The sequence below is a fragment of the Vulpes vulpes genome, chromosome 4, assembly GCF_048418805.1.
Source record: "Vulpes vulpes isolate BD-2025 chromosome 4, VulVul3, whole genome shotgun sequence".
Lineage (NCBI taxonomy): Eukaryota > Metazoa > Chordata > Mammalia > Carnivora > Canidae > Vulpes > Vulpes vulpes.
Genome location: NC_132783.1, coordinates 60,880,030 through 60,907,809, shown reverse-complemented (window position 1 = coordinate 60,907,809; position 27,780 = coordinate 60,880,030). Strand labels below are relative to the sequence as shown.

The 27,780-nt window shown below is 35.9% G+C and overlaps 1 pseudogene; it reads left to right on the top strand.

The window, feature by feature from the left end:
- The first annotated feature begins 2,145 nt into the window (after positions 1-2,145).
- The window catches only part of LOC140598747 (elongation factor 1-alpha 1-like), a 42,975-nt pseudogene continuing 17,340 nt past the window's right edge, over positions 2,146-27,780 (top strand).

Sequence of the window (27,780 nt, the reverse complement as noted above, 5' to 3'; positions counted from 1 at the left end):
GATGTTGTAAAGTGCCATGGGGATAAAAGAAGGGAGTGGTGCCTCTTGTTGGTGTGATCAAAGAAGACCTCATAACAGAGGTCACATTTGAGGGAGTCCAGAAAGATAATAGGATTTCAACACTCAGAGATCTGAGGGTGGGGATGGTCTCATAAGGATAAAGAATACTTTGAACCAAAGCCTTAAAGCAGAAATGTAACCAAGGAATGATAAAGAGATCCCCTTGAGTTGAAGGGGATAGAAATAGAAGAGGGTTTGAAGAATTGTAGTAAGTGGCTAAATTAAAGTGTGATAGCAAGACTCAAGTTATAGCCTGTTTAAATCTGGATTGAAGACTTCTTTATAAATTTGGTAGAAAATACTAATTTTAATTTGACTAGTTTATCTTTTCTAGAAATTGTTATAAAGTGTTAAAGATTTCAAGAGTGAGATTTAGGAGTTTCACAAATTACATTTTCATACATTAACTAAATTATGCCTTACTAAAGTGTCTTACACATACTTCTCACTGTATCACTGACTGAACATTATAACAACAGCAGAGACCCAATCAGAATTTAAAAGCCCCCCTGATGCTTACGTGCTAAGAGGAGGAAGACACCAGGAGGATCAAATTGGATATGACAATACACTGGCATAAGATATTAGTACATTTTCCAAAATATTTGCAGTTTTGATTTGCAACCACTACTCTTAATGATGAGCAGTTTGCCTTTAAGATGTAAGCTAATAAAAGTATAAAACCATCGCAAATAGCCAAGTATGTAAAATACTACATTTTTAATAGTTTTTAAAAGTTCTTCTTTCATATTTAAATTTCAAAATATACTGGCATAGTAATGCATAGTAATTATTTAATACATATGCTAAACTTTTAACTGATAGCAGCAACCAATCAGAAAAGTTTACAAATTTTGTAAAATTTACAAAAACTATTGGAAAGTATAAGGATATTTGCAAACTGGAATCAAAGTTCACCATAACCCTCTTTGTGGGAGGAAAATATTTGAATGTTTATAAATGAAAGTTAAGTTAGTTGGCTCTAGGAAATGTAATCTGTAGATAATATAAATCAGACACACATGAAGGAATATTAGGATATCAATGTTGAAATGTGATAAACATTTTAACATTTATGATATGTGACCATCTGACACTCAGACTAGGATAGGAGGGCTGGTGTCATCTGTAAATTCAAAATCCATTTAAATATTAGTAAGTCTTAATTTCTTTATTATTTGCATTAAAATGAATATTAATACAAGTTCAAAAATTGGCTTCTACACCATCATCAATTCTCTCTCTTTTTTTAAAAGATTTTATTTATTTATTCACAAGAGACACACACACACACACACACAAAGGCAGAGACAGGCAGAGGGAGAAGCAGGCTCTATGCAGGGACCCCGATGTGGGACTCAATCCTGGTACTCCGGGATCACAACCTGAGCCAAAGGCAGATGCTCAACCACTGAGCCACCCAGGCATCCGTAATTCTCTTGATCCTTACTTTGTAAATCACTACTCTACCTTTAGCTTAATATTAAAATTCTATTCAGATGCAGACACATTGACAGTATAATCTATTTCCAACTGTCTGCATAAAATAGTAACACCTGATTGCACGAAATTAATCCACTTTCCAGCTGGCTGTTCTATATTTTCCCTTACCTGAAAATTTTATAAGCCTAGTTTGCCTTTAGTTCAAATTGGATCATCACCCACGCTATCCTATAAATAATGCGTCATTTTGTCATCATTGTATTTTCACCTACCTGGGTTTGTGAAAAAAATAGTATGTTAGACTAGCTCATTTTTCACTTTTTCACGGACCTCCTAATTCTGACCACTAGTTTACTTTTTCCCTCCCTCTTTTTTTTTCTTTTCTTTTTTTCCCTCCCTCTTAAACCTGTTAATCTTCTTCATAATCATCCCCTCTTCCTTTTCTGTTTTTAAAGCACTGTCATAATGTCACTGCAAGATCCCAAACATGAATGCACGTATGCACACACACACCCCCACACAGACATATCCTGAAAACTAATGCATTGGTCAGGGGAAAACAAGGTGTATAGGATGTCAACTTTAAGAAGAGGGGACTTTTTTGCAACGGGTTTGCCACCAGAACACAGGTGACATGAAAACCACCGGTAAACCTAAACCAAAATGGGAAAGGAAAAGACTCACATCAACATCGTCATCATTGGACATTTAGATTCGAACAAGTCTACCACTACTGGCCATCTGATCTACAAATGTGGTGGGATAGACAAAAGAACTATCGAAAAATTTGAGAAGGAGGCTGCTGAGATGGGAAAAGGCTCCTTCAAGAATGCCTGGGTCTTGGATAAACTGAAAGCTGAATGTGAACGTGGTATCACCATTGATATCTCCTTGTGGAAATTCGAGACCAGCAAGTATTATGTGACCATCATTGATGCCCCAGGACACAGAGACTATATCGAAAACATGATTACAGGCACATCTCAGGCTGACTGTGCTGTCCTGATTGTTGCTGCTGGTGTTGGTGAATTTGAAGCTGGTATCTCCAAGAATGGGCAGACCCATGAGCATGCCCTTCTGGCTTACACACTGGGTGTAAAACAACTAATTGTTGGTGTTAACAAAATGGATCCCACTGAGCCACCCTACAGCCAGAAGAGATGCGAGGAAATCATCAAGGAAGTCAGCACCTACATTAGGAAAGTTGGCTATAAACCTGACACAGTAGCATTTGTGCCAATTTCTGGTTGGAATGGTGACAACATGCTGGAGCCAAGTGCTAACATGCCTTGGTTCAAGGGATGGAAAGTCACCCGTAAAGATGGGAATGCCAGCGGAACCACACTGCTTGGAGCCCTGGATTGCATTCTGCCACCAACTTGTCCAACTGATAAGCCCTTGCATCTGCTCTCCAGGATGTCTACAAAATTGGTGGTATTGGTACTGTCCCAGTGGGTGGGGTGGAGACTGGTGTTCTTAATCCTGGCATGATGGTCACCTTCTCTCTGGTCAATGTTACAACTGAAGCCAAATCTGTTGAAATGCACCATGAAGCTTTGAGTGAGACTCTTACTGGGGACAATGTGGGCTTCAATGTCAAGAAAGTATCTGTCAAAGATGTTTGTCGTGGCAATGTGGCAGCAAAAATAACCCACCAATGGAAGTAGCTGGCTTCATGACTCAGGTGATTATCCTGAACCATCCAGGCCAAATCAGTGCTGCATATGCACCTGTGCTGGATTGTCACACAGCTCACATGGCTTGCAAGTTTGCTGAGCTGAAGGAGAAGATAGATCGTCGTTCTGGAAAGAAGCTGGAAGATGGCCCCAAGTTCTTGAAATCTGGGGCTGCTGCCATTGTTGATATGGTTCCTGGCAAACCTATGTGTGTTGAGAGCTTCTCTAACTATCCTCCTCTGGGCCGTTTTGCTGTTCGTGACATGAGACAGACGGTTGCTGTGGGTGTCATCAAAGCAGTGGACAAGAAGGCACCTGGAGCTGGCCAAGTCAAGCTCTGCCCAGAAAGCTCAGAAGGTTAAAAGAATATTATCCCCAATACCTGCCACCCCAGTCTTAATCAGTGGTGGAAGAACAGTCTCAGAACTCTTTGTGTCAATTGGCCATTTAAATTTAATAGTAAAAGACTCGTTAATGATAACAATGCATCATAAAACCTTCAGAAGGAAAGGAGAATGTTTTGTGGACCATTTTTTTGTACATGGCACTTTTGAGTTATTAGTTTTTCTTTTTAAGATTTTATTTATTTATTCATGAAAGACACAGGGAAAGAGAGAGAGGCAGAGACACAGGCAGAGGGAGAAGCTGGTTCCATTCAGGGAGCCGGTTGTGGGACTCGATCCTGGGTCTCCTGGATCATACCCTGGACTGAAGGTGGAGCTAAACTGCTGAGCCACCCAGGCTGCCCTAAGTTATTAGTCTTTAAAATCAGTACTTTTTAATGGAAACAACTTGAACAAAAATCTATCACAGAATTTTGAGACCCATTATAACAAAAGTTTTATGAGAAAAAGAAAAAAGAAAAGAAGAGAGGGGAACAGAAGGTCCCTATGCTGAAAATGATTGGCTGTATACGTCAGTTGATTTGAAAAGGAGTCAAAGAGCTCAGAATTTAAGGCTAAGCAACTACAAAAATATCCATACTACCAAGAAGTAGGATACAAAATCTGAGTCCACATGGGAGACTAATTTTGCCTCTTGGTAAAACATTAGGCTCAAGATTTCCTACACTGTTTACTTTTATTGCTATTATTGTTTTGATGCAAGAAATTATTTTTGTGTAGGAGAGGTATGAGAAGATTAATTATAATGTTAATTGATTCATTTATTAGAGTGATTTTTTGAGAGTGATGAAAAGAAACATCAAAACCAAAGGAACTGCATCTATAGAAGTCTAAACATCTGTTATAGGGAAGGAAAACTTCCTTTCTTCCCTTCTAGATTCTTTGGCTGGTCAAATAATTAAATTGACATAACACAGATTAACAGGAGAAAAACAAATTTAATTTTGTGCATATGGGAGCCCATAAAAATATGAGATCCTCCAAAGTGACCAGAAGGGTCAGTTTTTACACCTTTTAAACAAGGAAACAATAAACTTGTGAAGAATTGACAAAACAAAGGGGTTTGGGCTCCAGAAATCACAGTACAGGGGGGCTTCCTGAAGGCAAAGCAGGAGCTCCTGGGCCAGGGCAGCCCAAGTTTCTAGATAAGCTGGCATTGGCAGCAGAGGTGGCAAGGTTCTTTCATGGGGATGCAGACGAGGAAACTGATGGCCAGGAGTAGACATGTGTCTACAAGTACATGCAATATCCACAGGGACTCTGAGAAATAATTAGGAGAGACATTTGATGAGATTAAAAGGCTCTGCAATTTGATCATTAGTGTTGACTGCTCCCACAGAGCAGTCACAAGTAAAGCAATCAGTAATCACAGGCAAATGTTTGAGGTTGGTTTTGTGGAAGCAAAATCATCCACACTTGGGTTGTGGTTCCAGCTATGGGCATAGAAGTGATTATTAGTGATTATTATTAACTACAGAGTTTCTTTCAAGAAAAAAATCTTAAGACATCCTCATTTATTCTACAATTTAATATACATTAACATATTTTTCTATAATCAATCAGACTAAACTTTTGATTTTTGGTGAATAAGAGTTGAGAGGGGAAAAATGAATCAAATAGAGTAGAATAAGTTCCCTAAGATAAAGACATTTAATATAGCATGCAGAAAAGAACTTTTAAGTGAATGTTAAGAGGCCATTAGTGTAAAGATGTACATAGTAAATTCTGCTCAATTTAAAGACAGGGACATATCAGCACTATTAAGGTCGATTTAATTAAAACTGACAAAAAAAATCACTCAGGCTTAAGATTCCATATTTCATTTCAGTGGCCCTGATCACAACTGCTTTACAGAAATTCTTTGGTCTATTTTCAGAGAATTATTTTCTCAACTACATATTTGGTTGCTTTAAAAATGTATGGAATATATGATTTTGTATCCTTTGAAATGCCTCTTTTCTTTGTCCTATGATTGTCAACAGAGGAGGGTTTTTTTAAACATAGATCATTTGCTAGATCAAATACTAGATGAGTCATTAAGTCATTTCCACTATAGTTTCAAATATTTTCTTTTTTAAATTGCCAGATTACTACTGAGCAGGACAAGATAGCACTTTTCTTTACAATTGTGCTTAAAAAAATAAATAAAATCAAGGAATAATTTCTGTAATATTAATTTAGAGGAGTTGCAGCTGCTGGAATGAATAAATAGTAAAAAAGACAGCATTGAAAAATGGACATGAGTTAGGGTTTTCTTGGTTTCATCAAGTTTATAAGCTTAGTCCAATTTAGATTAGTCTAGAGAACATGCAGGAAAGCTGAATACCTTACATAAGTAAAGAAAAGAATAAAATTAGCATTTGACGGATTTTTATAGCCAAAAGGATAATACTATTAATTGCTCAAAGTTAAGGATTACTTAAAATAATAAAATATTTTAAAATTTGATCATTTTTATAATCGAAAGAAAAAATATTTTTAAAGAATTATTTATTTACTTGAGAGAGAGAGAGAGAGAGCGAGGCACTGAGGGAGAGGGAGAGGCAGGCTCCCACTGAGCAGGGAGTTCAGCAGAGGGCTTGATCCCAGGACCCTGAGATCATGACCTGAGCTGAAGGCAAATACTTAACTGACAGAGCCACCCAGGCACCCTAATTGAAAGCAATTCTTAAATTACCTTCCTCAATGATGCATTTAACTACAAACTAATGACAAATTTGAACAAAATCTAGAAAAAAAGTTCTATATATTTCTAGGAAAGAATTATAATAGAATAACAACAGTAAGCACTAAGGAGCATTTGTAAAATAGAATAAGTGCAGGTAATTGTCAAAAACATAATGTTCTCCTAGAGAATCAATCCTTTAGTCACATACAATTACTGTTCCAAAGTAAGAAAGAATAGAAAAACTGAACTATGTCAACCAACTTTTACTCTGTATCAACATGGGGTCATAGCAAATCAAACTAGAGCTTTAAAATATAATTGGAAGACACCAAGTTTTTTGACAGAAGCTCAAAACAAGATACTATTGGAAGAACTCAATGACTGACAAGACCCGGCCAAAGATTTTTGAAATACTTACAGAGCAGCAGAGAAGCACAAATTAAAGAAAGCAACTGTGTGTATTTTAGCATGAACAAACAAAAGATGCACATAGAAGCTCCAGTTTGATTCATTTACCCTTTCACAAATCTCTAGAGAATATTCTTGGGGCCCCCCTCAGGCCTAGTCAGTTGAGCACGTGATTCTTGACCTTGCAGTCATGAGTTCCAGCCCCACATTGAGTGTAGAGATTACTTAAAAAAGAGGAAAGAGAATATTCCACCTGACATCATAATACATAAGAAGGAAGGTCATGGACAGCCTGGGTGGCTCAACGGTTTAGCACTGCCTTTAGCCCAAGGCATGATCCTGGAGACCTGGAATCAAGTCCTGTATTGGGCTCCCTGCATGGAACCTTCTTCTCCCTCTGCCTGTGTCTCTGCCTCTCTCTGTGTGTCTCTCATGAATAAATAAATAAAATATTTTAAAAAATGTATTCCATATCAGGTACCAGACTTGAAGACATACAGGCATGAAATGAAGAGGTTTTATTTTTCCAGTTGAACCAAGACTTTAATTTCTGCTTTTCTATTAGTCAAAATACTTTAAATATAAATTCAGCATTCATTTGAATACCATTTTAGAATACCTTCCTCCATAATGGTAGACTTTATATTGAGAATCTTATATTGAGAAGATGTTAGGTAAAATAATACAAGTTGTAACATATTTTCTTCTGATAAGGGCTGACTGCTCAATGAAAATTTGTCCATGGCCCTTCACCACCTTATTTAATTCTATTGTGGTGTTTTGATCCATTCTTTGTTCATCTCCTCTATAATGCTTCATTTCTTTTAATGTATGAATCTTCATATAATCTGAAATTAATTCTGACAGGAAGATGCTTGAAATCACAGGCTGGTCACCATTCAGCCACTAGAGGTACCACCCATGTTATATCTGAGGATCTTGAAATAATAATAATAATAATAATAATAATAATAATAATAACAGCAAAAAAGATAGCATTTAAAACAAATACCATATACCACAGCATGTAATTTTTAGATGTAAGCTCACTTAATCTTCTCTATCATGGAACATGTAGAAGTTCACATTATTCTTAATTTAAACATGAGGAGGTGAGACATCAAGGACATTTTTTAAATTGCTTGTAAGTCATGCAGCTCCTAAGTGGTAGAGGAAATATTTGAACTTAAATCTGCCCATTGTCGAATAGTACTCAGTCATCAGAAACGACGAATACCCACCATATGCTTCGACGTGGATGGAACTGGAGGGCCTTATGCTGAGTGAAGTCAGTCAATCGGAGAAGGACAAACGTTATCTGTTTCATTCATCCAGAGAATATAAAAAAATTCTCTGCTTCTATTCAGGACTCACCTGTTTCTCATTATTTCAAAACTCACCTTTTTTTTGTGAGACCAAAATATAACATATTTTCTTTCTTTGTGTGTCCTTGCATGTTATCGATATCAAGGTGATACATGAACTCTTTTGTATGGCTACCTTAAAATATTTTTCCCAAAATTATTAAATCTGACAAGGCTGTTTTGGCCATCATAAAAACAAAAGCCAATGACAACAAAACAGAAAAGCATAAGGAAAAAGTTAAAAAAAGAAAAAAGAAAAAGTTAGAAGTTGGGTCTTTAGAGTGGGATCCTGATAGGATAAAAAAAAAAATCAGTAATGCTTCCTCAACTCAGCCAACTTGGAAATATGACAAGAATCATCTCTCCTGACATTACAGTATTTCACTTGTCAAACATTTTAAGAACAAAAAAAGAGAGATGATGTGTATTGGCTCTAGTCCCAGTTCAAAATGGGTTTGCCCACTCATTCCTAAAAGCACTTGTATAAATGCTGTCAACTCATCCACTCAGCCACTTCGGCATTGACAAACTTTGTTTACCAAAAGGTTGTGATATGTGGGGTTAGGGAAGACCATGTCCTCTTGCTGTTCCCTTTCTTGCATTTTCAAAGTACAAAATGTAGATTAAGAGATGAGAAATATAACTCCTCTTTTGTGCTTTCATGCTCAAGAACCTATTTCCTCAAAATGGTTTTGTCATGACAAAAACTGATGGCAATTTTGAAGTTTCAAATATAAAAGTGTAGAATATAAGAGAGAGAACATGAAAGAGAAAATGCTGAAATTCCATGATTAATTAAATTAGCATACAAAGATTGAACATGAGTGATAAATGACAAATTTATCTTATAATTTAAAATTGGATAGCTATTAAGAAACCTGTCCTATCTATTTCTCTCAGTGGGGAGAGATTATTCAATAAAATAATCTAGCATCTCTCCCTGCAATAGCCACTCCTCTTAACTTAAAGCAATAAAATTTAGAACACAGTTAGGAAGTCATAGTTTGTTTTGCATCATAACTTGACAATTCAGTTAACCCTTTACTCCTTCCTTAGGAGCATCCCATTATTTTATTCAGGTGTGTGCATGTGTGTATGCAAATGTCTGTGTCTAAGTTACCCATCAAGTAGTTAGAATTTTAGAGCTGTAGTTGAGAGAAGAGAATGACAAGAGTTGATGGGATGCTTCACATATATTCATGCTAGCTCTAAAGAACTCACTGCTAACCTGGGAGTTCAGAAAGGTCTGATAAGTATATTTAGAAGAGAGACTACAGGTCTAGGAAATGCCAAGACTTTCCTACTGCCTGGAAAGCTCCTCAGTCCACTCTCCAGACCTCAACTCAAAAACAGCTTCTTCAGAGCCAATTTCTCTTAGTCCCCTGAAGTTCTCAAGTCTGAGTTAGTTTGCTTTGTTTTATGCTCCTTTCTTGCAATTTGTCTCAGTTAGTAGGATGATTTGAATAAAGTCTATAAGGCCTGTGCGGGAGACAAAATTTTTTGTCTTTGCATCATTGCATCTCCAGGGACCAAAGACCAGCCCTGTGGTTAGTAAATGTTAGGTGCTTTTAAATGTAGGTTGAAATAACACTTTTTTAATGTTTATTTTGATTTAAAAAAAATTATTTATTTATTCATGAGAGACACAGAGAGAGGCAGAGACACAGGCAGAGGGAGAAGCAGACTCCCTCCGGGGAGTCTGATGCAGATGCTAGGCCACTGAGGCACTTAGGCGTCCCAGTTGAAACAATACTTAAATGAGTACCTAATCCATAGGTAATGATACTGGCCTGCAATTTATATTTCCTTTTCACTAAAAAAAAAAAAAAAAATGCTGAAAGAAGACGGAGGTGTATAAGGCTCTTTAAAAATGCAAAACCAAACTTGATATCCCCTGACATTAAATGATAAATAAACTTGCTTTGGAGTAAATAAAAGGCAGGTATATGGTGCACTAGAGAAATCAAAGTGACTTTAGTATTAATTTTGCTACTCTTGTGTTTCAGAAGGGCAGAGTGGCTCAGATTCATTGTTCTGCAAGAAAGCTAAAGAGCAGAGAAGAATGAGAAAAGCAAATAGGGGAGACATGAGACGGGATAGAAGGTTGGAGGGGGAGGGAGAATGCAGTGTGGATCAGCCTGAGTACAAAAGGACAGGACACACTTATCTGATTTACTGACAAATTGGTCTTTCCTGACCTTATCAAGGGTTCCTTGGGGTGCCTGGGTGGCTGGGTCCCTTAAGCGTCCAACTCTTTATTTTGGTTCAGGTCATGCTCTCAGGGTCATGAGATGGAGCTCTACATGGGGCTCTATGCCCAGCTTGGGATTCTCTCCTTCCTTTTCTCTTTCTCTCTGTCCCTGCCCCAACCTCGGGGCAGGGGGTTGTGGGGGGGGATGTTGCTCAGTGGAGTGATCCTCCAGCAATCAGAGCAGAAAAGATCAAAGATTGATAAAAATAGTATCTTCCTCATGTCATTTCTCTGAGGATTAAAAGATTTTTTAAAGCTCAAGTTGTCTATTTCTTGGAGTATAGTAAACTCAGAATAAGTAACCTCACAAAAAATACAGTTCCTTTTTAGCTAACTAAAGACTTTGTGGATTTTCTTTTCACAATGAAAGTTAGATACCATTGTCACAATTGATGTTCTTGTCATTTTCATTATTTCAATGTCTCAAGATGTTCCTCTTTGAAAGGGTGGGATTGGGCCTGTGATGTGTTGCTCCAGTCATAATATCACTAAGTAATAATGTGCAACATTTAAAGTAAAAGCTATGAAAGTCTGTTTAAACAAGCTAAGCTGACTAGGTGTAATTTACTGAGAATAAAAATACAAAATAAGAAACTAAAAATTTGAAAAAATGGTATGTGTGTTATTTTATATGTACACTGATGATAGAAAATTTGGACAATATTGACAGGAAGAAAGAATGATGTTTTTCTTTTTTGTTTTGAGATTTTATTTATTTATTCATGAGAGACACAGAGAGAGAGAGAAGCTGAGACACAGGCAGAGGGAGAAGTGAGCCCCCCCACAAGGAGCCTGATGCAGGACTCGATCCTGGATCCCACGATCATGCCCTGAGCTGAAAGCAGACTGAGCCACCCAGGCATCCCAGAGTGGTGTTTTTCTTTCAGATATGAGATTATGTAATAAACACAATTTTTTAAGCTAAAGTCTCTTTTGAGTGGTTTACCTTTCAGGATACAGGTGGTGCAAGAAGTTGAGGATACATTTTCTGAATTATAATGTGATATACAATATTGAGCCAAAAACACAGATTTTTCTGTTTTCTTAGTTTGAGAACTAACTCACTAGAGATCATTCAAATATATATAAAATAGGAAAAGCTGTTTGTATTATGTGTAGATTATTAATATCTGGTAATAGGCACAGATAACATTTGGTTGACATCAAATATAGGTAATTAGAAATTACTGCTGTCATTTCTATTAGAGTATATTCTTATACCTCAATTTGAGGATCTTTTCAGCATTTATTAAATTTAGACAAGCTCTAGGGGCGCCTGATTGGCTCAGTCAGTTGTGTCTGCCTTCATTTCAGATAGAGCCCCAGGTCGGGCTCCCTTCTCAGTGGAGAGTCTGCTTCTCCCTCTGCCTCTATCCTCCCTCTCCCCTGCTCATGCTTTCTCTATATATGAAATAAATAAATAAAATCTTTGAAAAAAATTAAAAAATTTAGATAAGCTCTAGTTGAAGACAAAAAGTAAACATACTTTTAAGTATCAATCACATCCTAAATATCCATTATTAAGACAAAATTTAAATTTATAACTAAGAGTCTTAAAGGAAGTAAAAGCTATTTAGAAAAAAAAAATTTAAATTAAAGCTGCTGGATAATTCATAAATTGTTTCTGAATTAAATCAACTCAACATGGAATTCAATGGACAGATACAATTTTTTCTTCAATATAAAATTATTCCATAAACAGATTTTTTTTCATAAAATTACTTGTATCTTCCAAAAATATTTCCATTAAAATTAACTGAGAAAAAACATAAAACACTACTAAGCAATAGTCTTGAAGTTTAAACATGATGGTTGCCTCTTGTCAAATGTTTACTGCTATCTATAACTCACAGTCATGTAATTAAGGATTTCTGGATTTGTTAAAAGTCATTGCACACTGAATAACCACACTGAAGAAACAGTGTCAAGGTTCTATGTGGACACTAGTGCTGCTCAGAAGTGTGGGATTGCTGATAATATTTTCTTTTAGAAGGTAAATCTAGCATTGTCCTTTGAGACCCAAATCCAGGAACACAGGCAGGCATTTATAAAGAAATTAGAGCAGCAAGCTGGAAATAGGACTTACTCCAACTTCCTTTCTTCCCACCCTTTGGGGGAATGTGAATCAAGAGTTCATTAAAAAAGAAAAATCTTCAAAAAAAAAAAATAAAAAAATAAAAAATAAAAAATAAAAAAGAAAAATCTCAGCAAGAGCTCTGTTAATAGTTAAGGCTGCCACTTTCATTTTACTAATGGGAAACAGAAAAGAATTTGCCCACACAGTAAAAAAATCAAGTTCCTTTTGTCACTATCTTCTGATTTCTTTATCACATTTTTCTTCACTAGCTGAAAAAAAAATCCTAGATCCCATCTTGCTATTCCAATTTTTTAAGCAATAACATTTTGTATTTAAAATGTCATTCACATATTGTTTTAAAAATGACCCCATAAATCAGGCTATTATAGATTTATATATATTTCATCAACTAAAAATAATTGATGAAAAATGTCACCATCCAGCCATAAGAAACTTCATAAAATATTTAAGTATTAGTATTCTGAGTTTTATTAAGCAGCAACTGACAAATATGTTTTATACAGCTGAAAGTCAAATGTTAAGAAGATATATATATATAATAAAAACTTTAATTAGCTGTATGTTGTATTGAAACCAATGGAGATTCACTACAGTTGCACAGCTTCATGCTTTATTGCTTAAACAAATTTAATAAATGGCAAGTAACAGCTGCTGAAGCCACTGAACTTGACTCTTCATCTATAACACTTTTTTTTTCTTTGCATATAATGGATAGAACTTCAACCGGCAGTGTTAGACATATATTACAACTATTTTGAACATGCAACATGTTATTTTTTAACAAGGAGACAAGATATTTTAAAAGGCTCAGCTAAAAAACTGAAGTCATGATCACCAAAATTATTTTTATCTGTCCAAACACCTTTATCACTTGATAATTCAGATAGTGAAAGACATCTAAATTCTTTAATGTGACTTTGTTGTTCGGTTTGTTAATGTACTAGTTGAAAAAGAAGGCTAGCACAAAATCTATTAGAATAAGCCTAAGAATACTCAAGAGTTCAAAGGAATGTGAAAACATGGTAAGAAGGTAGAAAAGGAGCAATAAATTAATAGAAAAAGTCACTCTCTGGGAGATGACAGATGAGGTGTGTACCATGGTTAAGGCCAATGAGCTTTGGGAAACATTGGAGCTCCAACAGAATAAAACACAGGTGCAAAAACAAAAGTTGGGACATCATCATACTTGACTTCTAGAAGCTAGATCCAAAATAGGGGCCTGGAGTAATTTCCTGGTAAGTACAATTTGTAACACAATAGGGAAAGTGTTAATAAAGTTGGTTAGGAAAAGGCACTATCATTTGATTACACTCAAGGGCAAGGGAATACAATTTCTGCTTTTATGTTCCTACTCAGCTTTTTGCTTCATTTATATTTTATACTTAATTACACAATTAATATGAGTTTGTTATAGTAAAAAAATCACCTAATACAATCACTGGACAATAATTTTTGTTTATATGCCACCCATTTATTAAGGTACATAATCAGGAACCTGGATATATACAATTAGATAATTTCTTTTCGTTTTATAACAAGTTAATTTCTTTCTATGTCAACATATACAATACATATACACAGAAATTATTATCCTTATTCTCATGTTATGGATAATAAAACTGTGGCTACTTACAGTTAATAAGTATAGTCAAATGTCAAATAACATATGTTATCCAAGTGTTTTGACTTTTATTAACAAATTGCACAAAATTACACCAGTATAATTCCCTCAATAAGATATATATGCATACATGTTGCATATATGTATATATATACAGATATATAGTCAAGGGAATTTTATATATTCTCTCATCAATACAGATAATTAAAATATTTTTCATTTCTGCTAAAAACCACTCTGGAAAACAGTGTGGAGGTTCCTCAAAAGCTAAAAATAGAGCTACCCTATGACCCACCAATTGCACTACTGGGTTTTTACCCCAAAGATACAGATGTAGTGACATGCCAGGACACCTGCACCCAATATGCACAGCACAATGTCCCCAGTAGCCAAACTGTGGAAGGAGCCTCGATGTCCTTTGGCAGATGAATGGATAAAGAAGACATGGTCTATATATATACAATAGAATATTCCTCAGCCATCAGAAAGGATGAATACCCACCATTGGCTTCAATATGGATGGAACTGGAGGGTATCATGCTGAGTGAAGTAAGTCAGTCAGAGAAGGACAATCATCATATGGTTTCACTCATACATGGAATATAAGAAATAGTGGAAGGGATCATAAGGGAAAGGAGGGGAACTGAGTGGGAAAAATTAGAGAGGGAGACAAACCATGAGAGACTCCTAACTCTGGGAAACAAACAAAGGGTTGCAGAAGGGGAGGTGGGAGGGGAGTTGGGGTAACTGGGTGACAGGCACTGAGGAGGGCACTTGATGGGATAAGCTCTGGGTGTTATACTATATGTTCCCAAATTGAACCTCAATAAAAATAAATAAATAAATAAACACTATTGAAAATCCTAAAAAATAAAAATAAAAAATAAAAATCCATTTAAAGTTGTAATTTGTTTTTTTATTACTTTTTTAATTGCACATCACCATATACTTCAGAATCATTTGCACCCTAATCTTTTTTTAGTTTATTTCTGTAAGAACTTTTGGAAGAGTACATCAATTTCTGTTTGTGACACAGATGTTTTAAGTTTTTTCTTAATTCTTAACATGTATTTGAATTTGTATGAATTAGAAGATTTCACTTACTGAAGTTTAATCTGTATGTTTTTAAAGCTTTCTCTTTGAATTTATGCTTCAAAATCCTTCCCCACCACACTAACATTCCCCTCAAGTATATCTACAACTTCTCTCTTTGCATTTAAATATTTGGTCTATCCAGTATTTATTTGAGTAAATAGTATGAGAGGAGTTGAGCCATTAAATGATTTAGTCTATTTTCCCAAGTTGATAAAAGGAATAAAATAATCCGGCATATTGATTTAAAGTGCTCTTTATTACAGATCAGAAATGTACATTTTGAAAATCTATTTCACACTTCTCTACTCGAAATTTATTTGGCACCCACTTATTTTACTCTTTCTATTAATGTGACTTAATATCTAGCAGGTCAATTTTATATTAGATAATTTTTAAAAAATAGAGTTTTTCCTAAATTTTCTTGGCTATTCTGTCTTCTTTATTTGTCTACATTGATATGAGAATTATTTTTTTTTATTTATTTTTTTTATTATTATTTTTTTTTTATTTATGATAGTCACACAGAGAGAGAGAGAGAGAGAGAGAGAGGCAGAGACACAGGCAGAGGGAGAAGCAGGCTCCATGCACCGGGAGCCCGACGTGGGATTCGATCCCGGGTCTCCAGGATCAGGCCCTGGGCCAAAGGCAGGCGCCAAACCGCTGCGCCACCCAGGGATCCCATGAGAATTATTTTTTAAAGAAAATGAAAATCTTGCTAGTTTGATCCAAATTTCATCAAATCCCAGGTGAGTTAAATCATTTTGCATGTATTGAATTATATTCCTCAGCAAAATTTGGTAATTGTTTCTCTAGAGATTCTTTTCTTTTTTTTTTTTAAGGATTTTTAAAAATTGATTTATTTGTTCCTGAGACACACACAGAGAAGCAGAGACACAGGCAGAGGGAGAAGCAGGCTCCCTGCAGGGATCCCGATGTGAGCCTCCATCCCAGGACCCCAGATCACGCCTTGAGCCAAAGGCAGACACTCAAACTCTGAGCCACCCAGGCATCCTTATTTCTCTAGAGATTCTAAACAATTCTTATTTTAGTATTTCTATATATTTTGTAATTTTGATCTTTTTCTCTTTTGTAATTGATGGCTAGACTATATTAATATAACATATGGTGGCTTATTTGATTTTTTTTGCTGGAATCAGTTGACGCTTCTTTGTGGAAAAAAATTATTCTTTTAACATTTGGAACAAATCATATGTAGGGCAGGATGATATCAACGATATGTATTTAGGCTTTTCTACTTTAAATATATTTATAAATATCAATATAAAAATCTTAACCATTTAGATTCTATGATTGGTATATAAAAGATAAGTATTTTAATAGTTCCTATTTTTATTATACTTACCAATTTTGCTTGATTTCTTAAAAAAAAAAATTCTTAGTTTGGCAAATCATCACAGGATGCCTGAATTAAAGAACAACAATAGGGGATCCCTGGGAGGTTCAGGGGTTTAGCCCCTGCCTTTGGCCCAGGGAGTGATCATGGAATCCCGGGATCAAGTCCCGCATCCAGCTCCCGGCATGGAGCCTGCTTCTCCCTCTGCCTGTGTCTCTGCTTCTCTCTCTCTCTCTCTCTGTCTATCATGAATAAATAAATAAAATGTTTAAAAAGACAATAATAAAAAAATTCCTTATTTTTGTTTCAGCCAGAAATTTAAGTGATACATGAGGTATATTTGATTTTATTTATTGCATTATATTTTGTTCTTTTCATTATTTTGGCTTCTATTTCTTTGTAATTTTTCTTTTTTTTTTTTTAAGATTTTATTTATTCATATGAGAGAGACAGAGACAGAGACAGGCAGAGGGAGAAGCAGGCTCCATGCAGGGAGCCTGACGTGGGACTCCATCCTGGGTCTCCAGGATCAGGCCTGGGCTGAAGACAGCACTAAACCGCTGAGCCACCCAGGCTGCCCCATTTCTTTGTAATTTTTCTATGATATCAACTTGACTACTAGCATCATTCATATTCTTCTGTTTTTAAAAGTGTGTTTTGGCTTTGATTAATAACTATATTTCACATTTTCATAGGCATTTATTATCTGAAGCTACCACTTTAGGATCAAATAAGACAGTTTTCTATCTCAGTGAATTAGATAAATATCAAATCTTCCTTTAGTCTATGTTGCATTCATACCATGCTTACTTCTTTTTAAAATATTTTGTTTGTATATTACTATTATCTATAATTTTACATTATATAAAACTTCTATGGAGAAAAATGGTACATATGTCTTCTTTTTGCGGTAATACCTATGATAGTCATCCCATTTTATTTCTATTTTAAATGATGTAATCCACATAGACCACCTTTCTAAGCCTTGCCTTTCTTGTTCTCATCTATAGTCAATAAATCTTCATTTCCTTTTTGGTAAGTTTTTTAAAAATGCTGTATATTAGAACTACCTGTAGCTTTTATACATTTAAAAATGCAATTAAAACTCTTAAATTTTAGGAGAACCTGGGTGGCTCAGTAGTTGAGGTTTGCCTTTGACTCAAGTCATGATCCCAGGGTCCTGGGATAGAGTCCCCCCTCGCAGGTTCCCCATATGGAGCCCGCTTCTCCCTCTGCCTATGTCTCTGCCTCTCTCTGTGACTCTCATGAATAAATAAATAAAATAAAAATTCTTAAATTTTAATCTGTTTTTAAGCTTCATTAAGGTGGCTCCATGGATTTTAAGAAATTGACTCATAGAAACCTAAAGCTATCATTTTTTTTCTTAGGATTATGCAAAGTATAACATTTCTTTTTTTTCTAATATTTATTTATTTATTTATTTAATCATTCAGCCCAATGGGGGACTTGATCCAAGTACCCAGAATTATGCCCTGAGTCTAAGGCAGATACTCAAACATTGAGCTACCCAGGTGTCCCAAAGTATAACATTTCATTAGTGCTCCACTCTCCTTCCATCCCTCCCTTCCTTTATAATATTTCTCCACGTTTTTTTTTTTTTTTAAGATAGTGAAAGAGAGTGAGTGCACTTTGCAGGGGTAGGGGCAGAGGGAGAAAGAGAATCTTAGGCAAGGTCCATGTCCAGCACGGAGCCCCCATGGGGCTTGATCTCATCACCCTGAGATCATGACCTGATCTAAAACCAAGAGTGTCACATTTAACCGACTGAGCCCCCCACACACACCCTGAGGATATTTTAATAATAGACCTGTAAAAGTCTTTATTCCTAAAAGATAGTGTCCCTGGGTTTAGGATTCTAATTCAAAGTCACATCATTCCAATGTCTCTTGGCTGCACCATTATTGCTAAGAAACAAATCATCACGATCATCACGCTAATTGCCCTTCCCGTGTGGGTGGTATGGCGACTTTTTACACTCTTCTCATTAATTGGAGTATCTTCTGCATTTCATGGTTATGTCTCTGGGTATAGATATCTCTTTGTTATTCCTGTTTGGGAATCACAGGACTTCTGAAATGAAGGACCCATGCCTTCCATCAATGCTGGAGCAGTATCAGTTGTTTTATGTTTTGAAAATTTCACCTTCTGAAAAACAGAAGGTTTTTTTGTCATCCTCTTTTGGCTATAGTATATCTTTTATATGTAAAAATAATTTGGATTTTGTATGAAAATATTTCTTGCTTTCTTCTCTGTTCCAATTTTCCTCTCTTTTACATTTCCTAGCATCTATCTCTATATCACTTATCTTGGGTATTCTATTTCTCAGAGGTGTCATTTGGTTCACTCTCTCCCCAACTGTGGCTTATCATTGGCTTACCCCACCCAGTGATCAATTTTTTTTTTTAGATTTATTCATTTATTTTAAAGAGAGAGAAAGTGTACATGAACAGGAGGAGGGGCAGAGGGAAAGATGAAGCAGATTCCCCACTGAGCATGGAGCCTGATTCAGGACTCATCTCTGGCCTGAGATCAGGACCTGAGCCCAAACCTAGTTCAATGCTTAGCCAACTAAGCCACCCAAGTGCCTCTGAGTTTTTTAAATCAATTTTTACATTTTTAATTTCTTAAAGGTCTATTTGTTTTTAATCTAATAAGCCTGGTCACATTAATAGATTTTTATTTTCTCACATGATTCTGATTTTATTTTTTACAGTTTAACAAAAAGAATCACCATTATATTCATTATATATAAATTTCCTTATCTGCAATTGTACACTTTTTTGGTTTTGTTGATGACCACTTTTCCCCTTATATATTTAAAGGTTTTTGATTATAACTTTATGTTTCTTGCCAGTTCATTTAGAATATATTTTAGGTGTGTTTTTAAAATGCCTCCCGCAAAGATTTCTTTTTAGTTTTCTTTTGCTAATTTCCTTTTTTAAAAAGATTTTATTCATTTATTCATGAGACACACAGAGAGAGAGAGAGAGAGAGGCAGAGACACAGGCAGAGGGAGAAGCAGGCTCCATGCAGGGAGCCTGACTTGGGACTCGATCCCGGGACTCCAGGATCACGCCCTGGGCTGAAGGCAGGCACCAAACTGCTGAGCAATCCAGGGATCCCCTCTTTTACTAATATCCTAAAAGCACTTACCACATGGGGACAATTAGAATATGTATTTTAGTTTGAGGTTTTTCTGGTCACATAGGTAATATGAACTGCCCTAAATCCAAGTAAGAACAGGTTTTCATTTAGAAGTTTTCAAGTGAAAATTTTTTCCCACTGTATTTAGAGCCAAGGCCAAGATAATTATAGATCCTACAACTGTCCTTTGTAGAGTTCTTTTTCTTTTCTTTTCACCTGGTCAGCTCACTATGAATGTTGACTTTTAGTGGTTCCAGCATTATTGAATGGACCTCCCATTTGCCCTCCCATTCTCCAATTCTTTAGTCCAGTGACACCTAGATTCTGTGTCACTAGAAATGAACAAATTATGTCCTAGTCAAGCAATAGTTCCAAGACTTTCTTGTCCCAATGCATTTGTCACTTATGAAGAATTTCCTTTCTTCCATATCAGCCCAGTCACACATGTAGGAAAATATATTTTTATACCTCAACCACTATTTCTAGAGCTGTGTGCCCAGAAATTTCTCTAATCATTTTATCCACAGTATTTGAAAAACAGCAAATCAATTTAGTTCTTTGCACTCAAAATTATTCATATATTTCTCTTCTTATATTTTTTCTAATCATTTACTTCACATATCACATATTCTCAGGGTTTATCAAGGAAGAGTCTCATTTAATTGCCATTCAACATGAATTTATAGGGATAAAGTTTGGATAGAAATTTTAAAAATAGGAGTGCCTACATGGTTGAGAGTTGGTTGAGTGACTGCCTTTGGTTCAGAGCATGATTCCAAGGTCCTGATTCAGATGTCACCTAGCTTCCTGCTCAGAAGGGAGCCTGCTTCTCCCTCTCCCTCTGCTCCTCCTCTCTCTCTCTCTGTTCCTTCCACTTTGCTCCTGAGGTCTCTCAATTTCCTTATCTCAAATAAATAAAATCTTAAAAAGAAAAGAAAAGAAATTCTAAAAATAAATAAGAGTGGTTTTAACAGGTTTGAAAAAGACAAAGTTTCTTTCTGTCATATAATATGGAATTTCTAAGACAAATATTGTGCTTTAAATATCATTAGAGATCTAAGATCTCTGCACAAGATTTCTACCCCATAGTTCCAGATGGCTGTGCTAACTCCAACTATCACATTGGCATTCAACCCAACAGAAAGAGAGAACGTTGAGACACTGCCTTTGTTAAGATTTGTCAGAAGTTATACACACTGCTTCTACTTACATGGCACTGACCTGACTAGAACACTGTTACATTGCAACATTTAGCCTTAAGGTAACTTGGAAAATACCAGCTTTATACTAGGTAGTTTTATGTCCAATTTATATTCTAAGTTCCTATTAGTGAAGAAGGATAACTAGAAACTTGGAAAGAACCATCGGCCTCTGATAAAATATATCCATCCATAAGCACAGACCCTTGCACAGGGGATACGCCAATTTTCATCTGTAGGTTCAGTCTCTGTCTTTGGGAGGCTGTTCTTTGTCCATTACCCTTCATTGGACACATCTGAAAATGCTCATCCTATAGCATCCAGAGTTTTTGTGACCTGCAGATTTGGGAGCCCACTACATTGATTATCTTAAATGATGAGTTACCACAAATTTCTGTAGGCTATGCTCACAACTTTTCACTCACTTCAATTCTTTTTGAAACCTATTGATTATTTTGTTTGGCCCAGTATACAAGAAACCACAGCCAAATATTTTTGTCTAGACATACCTTTTAACCTAAAAGCTAATCTTACACATACTAGATCCTGATCTCTTATTCCATTTTTCTTTCCTCGAAAAAGCTGCATCATATATTTCTAAAATAGCAATTTTGGATAGAAAGACAATACAATCACTTGGTCTTTGCCTTCTAGGAAGTTTGCATAAGGGAAGAGAACTCTTCACCATGGAAGTGCTTGCTGCCAAGGCTGCTCCCACAGAGCCACCACTGGGAAGAAGGAAGGAGCAAAGGAGAATATTTTCCGCTGAAATATTGTACAGACCACCTGCGTTTCATTACATCAGATGGGACTCTATGATTCCACACACACCCCCTTTTAACAAAGCCTGTAAAATTTGTTTTTATTTCTGGCTTCCATATGCCAGAAGACTACTGGGGGGGGGGGGGGTCTATTACACTATGTATGAGGAGGAATATATTCCAAGAGGAGTACCTCCCATGATAGGTCTTCTTTGTTTTTAATTCAATTAAGAGCTTAGATTACAGAGCCAATGCCTCAGTTCAAATCCTAGATTTACTACTTTTAGTGAGCTTTGGCAGGTTTGTTTCAAATGAAGATAATACTGCTGCCTATGTCCCAGCATTGTCATATGAATAACATCAAATAAAATCATGTTAGCAGGGTGTCTGGCAGTTAAGTATAGAACTCTATAAATGTTAGATATAATTATACTAAATTATGTTGCTTCTAATAATAATGATTATTTTGTTTGTCCCATACCCCTTAGATCTGCCCTCGGATTGACAGTGAAATGAAGCTGAAGACCACATTTCCAGTCAATTCTCTGTATCCCTGTGTATTTAATAACTACTCTGTACCAGACACTGTTCAAGGCAGTGTTGAAGCAGTAAATAAACAAAAGTCCTGCTCCACTGGAACTTCTGGCAATCTCCAAAGAGCCTCGTTTCCCACAACATCCCAATGGGATGTATAACATTCCAATCCTCTGGATAGATACAGTAAATGAAGAACTATAATTTCCTAGCATGAATTGCTCTCAGGGTTTTTCCTGAAGGCATATGCATGCCTTGCCTCAAGAAATTACCCTTCCAGAATAAGCCACCAGTTTACTGAGTCTCCACTTAGTTATTTTATGACCCTCTTATTCTTTCCCTGAGTTGAAAAGTATTTCCACAGGTATGGAATACAGGTTTGTTGCTCATCCTGCGTAATTAAGCTTGATAACATTTGGTGAAGGAGGTACTCAACATCCTCCTACCTGTTTCAGGTAGACTCTCTTTCATGAAGCAGAGTCAAAGTACGCTATGTACTCCAGTCTTAGAAGATTATTCTCATTCCAGATTTGTCTACCTTATAATTACTGTCAAATCTTCCAAGATTCCAGCTGTAGGTGTTCTGCAGTCTTTACCTTCTGTACTTTGGAATTCTTGTCTCTTGCCCCCTATGCCTTCAGAAGAAATTTAATTAGGATTTTAGAAAGAATTCATGTTGCACTGCTAAGCACACATCATTTAAATCAGATACACTCATCATTTTCAGATATAATCCTAAACATGTTACAGTTTTTACTGTTAATCTGACTGGACTTTCTCCCTATAATATTTTTAGCACTTTTTATTTTGCTTTTTAATCTCAGGAAGAGTTCTAACCAGACTTGTTTATATAGCATCCTTAATGTGTATGTAATTTTAGTATCTGGTTAAAATATCTTTTTCAGAGTATAATTTTATGTTAAGATTCCTTAATATATCCACCACCTTATATTTACATCATTAAATGTATTAAACATATTAAATCTATTGCAAAAATTACACATAACCTCCAAAAGAAATATTTCTTGAACTTTGATTTTTACAGACTTCAAATGTATTTTTAAAGTATTTTACAATACTTTGTTTATGGTATGGGTTTTTTTGGAATAAAAAAAAAGCGTATGAAATATTTATGTGAGGCTAGAGCACATTTTCCAACATCCTTGCAGTTTCCCCTGATTATGTTGTAAACACAAATGTGGCCTGGGAATTCCTCCCAAGAAAATCCTTTCATGCAAGTCTCCATTCCTTTCTCCTCTCTGAGGCCTTTTCTCTGAGTACTGACATGGAGAATAAGCCTGGGTTTTTAGATGACTATGCTGAGCAGAGACAGCCTCTTTTTCCCTCTCACCAGTGTTGGAACTTCACACAAACAAGACATAAACTTCTGTTGTATCAACCCATTTAATGTTGTGATTGTTTCTACAGCAGTAAACTTAACCTGACTGATTCAGAAGTTAAATAAAGTGATCACTGAGATCCCTTTTTCTGTTTCTGAGTAAGGGTGAAACAAGTCTCAGTGCTCGGGGAAGGAAATACTGTAGGAAGGAAAGAATGTTATAGTATTGATCTCTCTTTCTCACCTGATTCCATCCCCTTGTGTAGTCTTCTTTTTATTAGGACTTAATTTAAGAAAGAGTTCATAGACATTCAAGTACCACAGGGTACTTTACTTCCTGCTTTCATGTGCTGTGTTCTGAAAGAGCATACTTATGATAGCAACAGATCCTCTCTTTGGGTAGTTCTCCTAGAAAATTAAAAGGCAAAAAGAGTGAAAGAATGAGGTACTATCATTATCATTCTGATACTCAGAATCAATGATAAAATTGTTCCAGCATCTTGCAAGGGAGAGGCTGACTTCAGCATAAAGCACCAGGATATGGGGACCCAATAATGTACTGAAAAGAAAGCAGAGGACTGTGAAATTGTGTTTGCATGGATACACGTGTGCAGGCTGGCAATGCACTCAAGGAGTGCTTCTCCAACCCTCCCAGCACATAAAGTGGTGAAATTAACATAGGTTAGATTTATGTCATGATGAAGAGGGACATTCCAGGTGTATCTTTCTGCTCTGTCAGAGCTATCAATTCATCACCGTGACTGTGGTCCCTGAATTGAAAAGAGGACCCATGGCCCAGACTCTTTGGCTTGACTCTTCTTTGTTTCTCATTTGGCTAATTCCCTAAACATATAAATAAAATTGTCATGCAATTTATCTTACTTCTCTCATTAGAAGCCCCAATTCTCAATTTATTGAATTAGTGGCAACAGTAGGTCAGCAAGAATATCATCCTGATGAAGGAAGAGTGCAATGGAGTTTGGAATACCCTTCTTGGGGGCTCAGGTACACTGCTTCCAATGCAGATACATCGACACAGGACTTCCAATGGGGTTGCCTGTACACAGGACTTCCAATGGGGTTACATGTTTACATATAAACATAAGCAGTGTTTATGGTTATGCTTTTATTTTTATTTTACGCTTTATAACCAAACTCCTTCCATTGGAATGACCAAAAATATACTGACATGGTAATGACTTAGGGATTCACAAAGATGCACTCATATTTCTTTCAGTACTTAGATACTTTCAGATACAAAGGACATAACATTTCCAAGACCTTCCACCCTCAGTCAGTTTATAGATGATCTCTTGTCTACGTCTGTTCTCAAAATCTCCCCAAGAGACTCAATCTACTTCATAAAAAAAAAACTCATGGCTGACTAAACATCTTTAATCAAAAAGAAAAAAAAAAGGATTTTGTCATGTATACTATTTAGGTCCTGATCTCTTTGCTGGAAGGTATATTCTAGCCACAAAATGGTAACAAGGTTGTAAGCAATATCCGAAATCATCATTGTGAGGAAAATTGAAGTATTTTGAGATCTACAGAATATTGTGACAAAATCCCAACTTTTTCAGCATAATTCAACCTCCTTACAAAACTATCAGAGGGTAAAAATAAAACAAAATGAAAACTCTTACTGTGGACTGCTGAGGCTGAATCAGCCAGCCATTTCTCAATCTTAATTATATATGTCCCCTATACCACACCTATCTGAAATTACATATATACATGTACATATATATACACATATATATGCTCATAAAATTAGAATGTGCATTAGGGATTCTAACTCTACAACGTGGTGACCACTAGCAATTCATATCCTATATGAATGTTTCTCCAGATCCAAGAGCTGGGCTTGCCTTCCTTGTTTATGCCCATAAAACAGCTTAAACAATGGTAAATATTCCTACAGATACTGTCCTTGCCACATCAGGGAATTGATGGGTTTTAATGTTGATGAAACTATTTTATTGATAATCCACTGAGCATTTTTCAAAGCTCAATTAAATATTTTAAGTTACCACTCTTGGCCTATAAAACTAGAGACTCAATAGAAGATATTTTGTAGGGCTTATGCTTTCAATGGAATTATTTAAAATTTTTTTTTAATTTTATTTATTTATGATAGTCATACAGAGAGAAAGAGAGAGGCAGAGACACAGGCAGAGGGAGAAGCAGGCTCCATGCGCCGGGAGCCCGACGTGGGATTCGATCCCGGGTCTCCAGGATCGCGCCCTGGGCCAAAGGCAGGCGCCAAACCGCTGCGCCACCCAGGGATCCCTCAATGGAATTATTTATAATACATGTTGTGGTACACAGCAAAAGCAACACTGAAGAATCCATAGAGAATGTACTGGAATATTGTTATGAAAAACAAACAGTGATTTTACCTCCATGCAAAGAGGTTGCTTGAGACAATGATAATATTAGAAATTGTTAACTATATACACAAGGTAATTCAAACATAAGTAATGTGGCCCCAGACTCGGAAAAGAAACATTGGCTAATATCAGGAAGTCTGGCTATTTTCCTGGCCATGAGATTGACTAAGACAGCCAGTTAATTGTGCCTGCAGAAGGTACATCAATTAGATTTTACTGGTAGATATAAGATTATTGCAATCCTGAATAATCATTGCATACCCATACATACTGGGGAATTTCACCTCTGTAGTTGGAGATGGGGCTGGTTCATGCCTCACCAGCTATAATAATAGTCTAATGAAAGCCATAAAAATGGGATATAGTTCTGAGCCAGATCCAAAGTATATCTGCACCACTCAGGATAGAATTATCCAGTTGCTTGATCACAATTTTATGTATATGTGCTTATGATTATTTTAGAACTCTCTGAATGTTTTAAAAAATCTCAAACTCAAAAAGACTATTGGAGTAACCATGGCAAATTAACTATTGGACATTATTTTCCTTAATACATACAAGTACTCAATTTGTTGGAATCATCATGAAGGAATTTTGCAAAACATTAGCAATCGATGAAAAATTTTATTGCCTCCATCTTCCACATTTTCAGGAAAAAATAGAGCATACAAACAATACTATGAACTCAAAATGGCCCAGCTCTCAGAAAATCTTGAAAATCTTCCTTTGCCCAGGAGTTTTGACCTTAATATGTTAGTTATTGCCAGATTTCATGCACTAATCTCTATAAAATAATAATGAGAAGACCTATGGTCTAACAATAGCAGTACTCATCACACAGTACCCATTCTGCCTTGACGTTTAAAAATCTGGCTATGTATTTTTTTTACAGACTAGATCAATATTCTAATCTTTATCATCTGCAGATATAAAGTTCCTTTCTTCAGAAAGCACCTATCTTCAGAATGTCCCCAAAGGATACTGACAAGACTGACAAGTCCTCCTGACAACCAATAGGGTAGCTAATTACAAGGTGAAATTACAAACATAGACACAGATTAGCAGAAGAGAATAGAAATCCCAGAAATAAACCTCTGATGATATGGTCAATTAATCTTCAAACTTTTAAAAAAGGCATGAATGCAATGGGAAGAAGGTAATCTTTTCAACAAAAGGTGTTGGGGGAAATTGGACACCTGCATGCAAAAGAATGAAATTGAACCACTTTCTTACACCATACACAAGAATAAACTCAAAGTGAATCAAGAATGTAAATGTGAGACCTGAATCCATAAAAATCCTAGTAGAGAGCATATGCAATAATGTCTCTGACATCAGCCATAACAACATCTTTGTTATAAAAAGCTTCTGCACTGCAAAGGAAATAACCAACAAAACTAAAAGACAATCTATTAAATGGGAGAAGATATTTGCAAATGGCATATCCAAAAAAACAGGGCTAGTACCTGAAATATATAAAAAACGTATACAATTCAACACATAAGAAATGAATAATCCAATTAAAAATGGGCAGAAGACATGAATAGGTATTTCTCCAAAGAACACATACAGATGGCCAGCAGACATATGAAAAGATGCTCAACATCACCCATCCTCGGGAAAAAGCAAATAAAAAATAATAATAAAATAAAATAAAACAAAGAGATATCACCTCACACCTGTCAGATGGCTAAAATAAAAAACACAAGAAGCAACAAATGTTGGTGAGGATATGGAGAAAAAGGAAGCTTTATGTTCATTTGGTGGGAAGACAAACTGGTGCAGCTACTGTGGAAGACACAGTGGAGATTCCTCAGAAAGTTAAAAATTAAACTACTCTATGATCCAGCAATTGCTCTACTGGGTATTTACCCAAAGGATGCAAAAACACTAATTCAAAAGGATATATGTACATCGGTATTAGGTCTTGATCTAGTTTTAGTTAAC